Consider the following 6,388-nt stretch of genomic DNA (forward strand, 5'->3'; position numbering starts at 1 on the left):
GGCATGTAATGGAAGACATAATAAGTCTACTTTGATCTCTTGCTCTTGCCTGTTTCTCTATTACAAGTGTTATAAAGAGTCTTTTAAGCTTTTGTTCATAAATATAAATATATATATACACATACATATACACACACACACATATATGTATGTAATGCTACCATGTTTGAGGGTCATGAGAGTCAGTTCTTTGAAATACCAGTTTTTTTTCTGATTTGGCTGGATGACATGGTACCTCAAGCTTAAAAAAACTATTTGGTAAATTGGTATGAAAAAATGAGAGAACAACCTTTTTCCTTTCTGGTACATAGCAGGAAGGCAAGTTCTTGTATGAACCCATATGTCCTGTTACCCATTTTCAGACCAATATTGGTTTCTCATCTATATAATAGGGATCTTTTGACTCTAACCTCTTAAATCTATCATGTGTTTTCTTTCTTCACCTTGGAAATAGCTTCTTGAAACCCCAGACTTCTAGAGCACATTCATATTAACTAACATTGTCCTGGTTTACCAGTTAGGGATCTTAGTAAATCCAAACTAGTTGAAGATGTTCTGAAAGATATATTGCTGCTTTTTAAAATCTTATTTATCTTGTTCTCTATACAGATTTCTGGCACAAGGTTTTTTTTTTTTTTTTTTTTTTCAATTGTAGTAAGTCCATGGATGCTTTTCTCTATAAGTTTCCCATTTTCCCTTAACACACCTTCACTGCAAATATCTAATTTCTGTCCAGTCTCTCAACTCTTCCAGGTCTGCTGTCCTAACTAATCATTTTTTGTATTCATCTTTCAAAGTATTTGTTTCTGTCTTCATTCTATAAATGACAAGATTATTTAAGATTATTTTGTATTACAGAAATAGTAAAAATCAAATAAAATATCAAATGTAGACTAGTCCACCAAAAATATTTTATTTCATCTTTTCCAGAGAAGTACACATATAGTAAAGTAAATGAGCATTATATGTTTTATTATTTATTCTTAATAATATTTTTTTCACAGCCACGTTGCTTCTTGTAAGTTTAACTTTTTAAATGTGAAAACTACAATAAACTAAGTTAAATTTTAAAAATATTTTTCTTACTAAAGTCAACTGATGTTTTCCTGGTAGATTGATAGGCTTCTTGTGGTAGTTTTTAATCATTTGCAAGTTTTGAGCCCATTTCTAAAACTTTTCTCATTGTAAATATATATTTCCTTTCTTATATTAACTGAGAATTTGTTTTTATAAAAATAAAGTGGGGAATCAGACTCAAGGTGAAACGTTGTAGACTTAGTGTCAGCAATAAGCAGAATTACTTAAAATCATTCAAATATCTTTTATTCCTTTGTTGTCTTTTTCAAAAACAGTACATTTTAACCACATTAATATAACTGAAGACTTTTTAAGGCTTTGTTTTCCTTTATAGATATTCCCTAATTTCATTTTTATTTCAGTCTGTCAGGGTTGTGATTGTGATGTTTTAAGGTAAACTGTAGTGTTTTCACATCCTCAGATGAACTGATTTGGGAAAATACTTTGTAGGAAGTTTTTTTGTATAGTATGTAGACACATTGGTAAAAATCAGTATGTCCACTGGCTTATTAGTTTCACAGATGCTTCCATAATTCTTAGTGTACTCTTGGGTATATTAAATTATCATATCCTGACAGCAATCCTGAAACATGCCAGTCTTATAAAGCCTTATTTCTGAGAACTAAAGCAAGGCATCAGCGAACCATATCTGACATGCCGTGTTAATTTCCATAACTATCATTTCTGGGAGGTGGTAGGATTTCTAAGGCATGGAGAATCTCAGTAAATCTACTTAAAAAAAAAAAAAAAGCAAAGTATCTATTTTATTCTTGGGTTTCCAATCACGAGACCTGACTGCTTCAGTCCCACTTAAATAATTTCAAAAATAGTGATAAGCATATTTTTCTCTTATAGATTATTAAATATTTACTCACGTGCACAATATATCAAAACATTTTGAATTCTGTATTCTTAGTGTTGGGTGTTCATGTTGTGAATGAAAACCTCATTCTGTTACTTCATAGCATATTTATATATACAAATAATTTTGCCTTAAGTAGGAAAGAAACAGCTGAAAGATACATACATAGGTTATTTTGCTTTTTAAAATTTTGGCAAACTATTCTTTGAATCTTCTGTGTGTTTGGGACTGTTTGTAGAGGAAAATTTCATCAAGCAACATTTTGGGAACATTGGTATTTTGTACTCTTTCCCAAATAAACTTAAACTTGTACTCCCCAAAATAAAATGTTTCTTTGTATATTGTTACCTGCAAGTTATTGATAATGGAAGGAACACCTTTTCAATCCTTAGTCCCCTTTCCCCCAACACAGCTTTTAGATTATAGATAAACTTCCCAGCTCAGTAATTAACTGAGCTCAGTCATTGCACCCTGTATCATGTGATTTTTTTTTCCAGTGGAATACATTATTAGAGCACTTACACAGCCAGTCTAGCTGCAGCAGCCCAAGCGGCAACAGCAGTGCCATTTTTCACAAAGAAAATGTTGAACAGGAGCCAAATGTTTGGTGGCAGTCTGTTGCTAGGAAATCAAGGTCCTGAGGCGATTAATGACAAAGCAAGCAATAACAAGAAGGCAGAATTACAGATTTAAAAGAGAAAAAAGTGGTTGGTGTTATAATTACCCAAAGAAATCCGCACTCATTAAATTGGCTGTTTTTATGATTGACTTTAATTGGAGGTTAGCTCAGATATTTAGCTCCTTTCCCACCCCTTTAAACACACACAGGCACATAATCTGTAGAACTGCAGACTTGTTTTTCTAAGCATTGAGAGGAGCTTGCCCTGTAATTTGATCCCCACTGACAGATGCATTTTCTATGCTGCCATTTTGAATTAACCTATTGTAGAACAATTTTCTTCAGCCCTGTTGAATAAAACATCCAGTCTGATTACCTCCGATGGATTTGATAGAGTAAAAGAATGTACTTCTCATTGAAGTAGATTGTTTGCATGGACTCTACTGATTTTGAACTCTGCCAGTAAGCACAATCATTTGTAATAAATTTTCAAAGAAATTTGTGAGGAAAAGGTAATGAGAGTCACCCTTTTATAGTTTAATGTTTGGACACCTCCATCAAAATAATATAATTCTTATAAGACAGTGTTATTTTTCCAGTAAGCTTTTCACGTGGTTTTAGAAAAACATTCTGAATCTTCATTTAGACTATTCATATATTTAGGAATAGAGTCTTGTATTTACACACTCTAAAATGACCATTCTTCCTCCCCAACAACAGTATTTTAGTGCAAGACTCAATATGCAAAGCACTCTATTGCAAAAATATTTTTGGTATGTACAATATTTAAAGTGATTTTAAGATTGGCCTATTTCAATCTTTGAAGTATTTCCCCCCCCAAAAAAAATCCCTTATTTAAATTTTTTAGGGTGTGATAAAGCATGTTACTAGAAAAGCATCAATCAGTCTTTCAGGTACAATACCAGAGGAACCATCACAGTGTATTCACCTTTCTCAAAAGCTTTAAAAATGAAGTTACATGATGCCTCTGCTCTCCAGATTTCTAATCAAACCCTGGAACAAAAGAGCCAAGCACATTCTATCTGACAATGCACACACTGCTAATCAGATGCCAATGCCAAGCTGTCTGCTTTGTTAAATACTTAGCTTCCTAGAGGCAGGAAGACAGCTGCTATAAGTATGATGAAATTTTGTAGTTCAATCTATTTTTGCTACCCTTGGGCTACCAAGATACTGTTAATTTAGACCACCCCAATTGGTACACTTTAGGGAGTTTTTTAAAGAGTTTGTAATTAAAATGATAAAACATCGTTATTACATTGCAGACCTTCTGTAAGTTTTACATTTGGCAGATACCTACTGAGATAACCTCAGCATGTAATTTACAATGATGTAATGGTTGTAATTGCGTTTTAGAAAAAGAGAGAACTATAGGAGCCAAGTGCTTCCATTAGAAGTTTTTAAATCTGCTTCTGTTTCATTTAAATCTACTTCTATCCCCAAATTACTTACCTATAATTGACTATGGCAGCTATAAACCTTAAGATGCTATCTGAATATTTTTTAAAAGTTATCACCCTAGACACTGCCACCAGGGGAAGGAAGCTAAAATCGTAAAGTTCTTAACTGATGATGATACTGCCAGTAGGTAGATTATATTCTTTAGCCCTACATAGTTAACTACTTACCCCAGATAATACTGCCTTTTGGGACATGATTCTCAAAACCTGTAGTATGTGAAACCTGTAGGCTTAGCACACTATTAATTGTAAATAAAATGGAAACTTTCGTACTCTAGTGGTTGGGGTCGGGAAGGGGAAAGAGACAGTACAAATAAGCAACCTGGACATTTTTATTGTTTTTTTCTTATCTGTTAGTCTACTTGAAGATCTATCCTTGAAAGTGAGTGCTTTAGATCTATGAAACTGGGCAGCTGTCATACCACATCTATTAAGACCTAATAATCACATAATTAATATAGCAAATGAATAGACTGTAAGGTAGTTTTCTATTTTTTTTTTGTTGTTGTTACTACACTGTGGTTTTGTTTTTAATAAATAGTTTTGGCTTTATTTTAAACAATTAAAAATTCAAAACATTTTTATGACCAAAGCTTATAGGTTCTATCCTTGGAAAAAATATTGTATAAATACAGAAAATAGTTGCTTAGAATTGGAATCCAACTCTGTTGACCATGAACAACTTCAAAGTTGATCTCATAATCTTGCATGTTGTGGAATAATACCACGAAAAAGTTAATTAAAGAATTTAGATGTTTGTTCTCCTGTCTAGAACTCAATAACTTTTAAGTAGTAACTCTCCCTACAGTTTAACTGTTAAGCAGTTTAACTCTTCTGACAGTTTTAGGTTTTATTCTGTGAAGACTCATGATTTTTAATTTTGCATCCTAATTTTTCAGTTGTTTCAGGTATTGAAATTACAAATGATGGGAAAAAAAAGTGGTTGACTACAAAGGGGATACAAAAGGCAATTTTTAGGATGATGTACTGTTCTGTATGGTACTATGGTGGTGGATATGTGATTCTATGCATTTGTTAAAGCCCCAAGAACTGTAAATCACAAAGGGTTAATTTTAATGTATGCAGGTCTTTTAAATGTTAGGGATTTCAGGATGGAATGCAAGCTGTAACAAATGAATCTAATTGTATTACAAATGTATGGCATAACTTCACTGAGTAGGTGGGGGAAAAGGAGCTGACCTCAGTAACTTTGGAAAACGGTATTTTGACTGGACAATGTAAAGCTAATGACTAAGGAACACTATAGAAACACTGTATTCTAGTTGGTAAATTTGTTTCTCATAACGATATGGGTTAACAGTTCTGAACCCCTTTACATGTATCCTGGGGTTGAACAAATAAGTAAATGGATGATGAATGGTGGAAGCTAGATTTCTCACTATCAGGAAGGGATGTTACAGATAAATAAACAAGAGGGGAGAGCCAGAATGAAACCTGTGGTACTGAATTAGAGTTGGAGATATAAGTATTTACCCATGTTTAGCTTAATATATGTAGATGGATAGATGCAGACATAATCATAGATACATGTGTATATGTGGATTAGTATACATGCATATGTTTCCTAGCTGTGTTCACTGAGAAGGCCTAGAAGCAGTGATATCCCAGTATATCCAACACATCCAACACATCCAACGCTCATATCCCGGTTTGTAAATCCTATTATCCAATAAAAGGATCCAGGACTCCTTTTAAATATGACTGATTCTGGGGCTGGTGATGGGAAAATACAACATAAGCATGGAATATCTTGTAGTGCCAGAACCAAGAGATTTCTTAAAAATAATAAAGGTTAAGCATGCCAAAAGGGACACATGAGCCAACATGAAAGAACTCCCAATGGCCATAGCTGGAATAATTAGAGCAACAAAATAAAACATGTAGCATTGGATTAAGGATAAATTATTAAATAAATATACATGAATTCATGGTGTTAAGTATAAATTGCATAAATAAATAAATGGAAGAGAACAGATAAATCTCCCTGACAGAAGAATTCCAAATAACATATTGCCCCCTCCAGAAGGTGGATTCTACTTCCCTTCTCCTTGAGAGTATGAGCTGGATTGAGTGAGTCAGATCCAAAAATTGAGTTTGGAAGACAGCGAAATACTGACTTGACTGTTTCCGTTGGAGAAAGCTGGTAAACAGTTATGTTAACTAAGTGATTAAGGTTAACATCACAAATGGGAAGTCATGTTGATGTGAAAAGGTGGAAACTTCATCTCTCTGATATTCTTTCCCTAAACCTGTAGCCTCAATCTAATCATCAGGAAAGCATCAGACAAATCCCAGCTGATGGACATTCTACCACATAAGTTGAGCATT

The 6,388-nt window shown here is 33.5% G+C and overlaps 1 protein-coding gene across 2 annotated transcripts in view; it reads left to right on the plus strand.

The window, feature by feature from the left end:
- The window catches only part of ADK (adenosine kinase), a 613,194-nt gene that overhangs the window by 282,241 nt on the left and 324,565 nt on the right, over positions 1 to 6,388 (plus strand). The window lies entirely within an intron of this gene.

Source organism: Trachypithecus francoisi, unplaced genomic scaffold (genome assembly GCF_009764315.1).
Source record: "Trachypithecus francoisi isolate TF-2019V2 unplaced genomic scaffold, Tfra_2.0 Lachesis_group9, whole genome shotgun sequence".
In the NCBI taxonomy this organism is placed as follows: Eukaryota; Metazoa; Chordata; class Mammalia; order Primates; family Cercopithecidae; genus Trachypithecus; species Trachypithecus francoisi.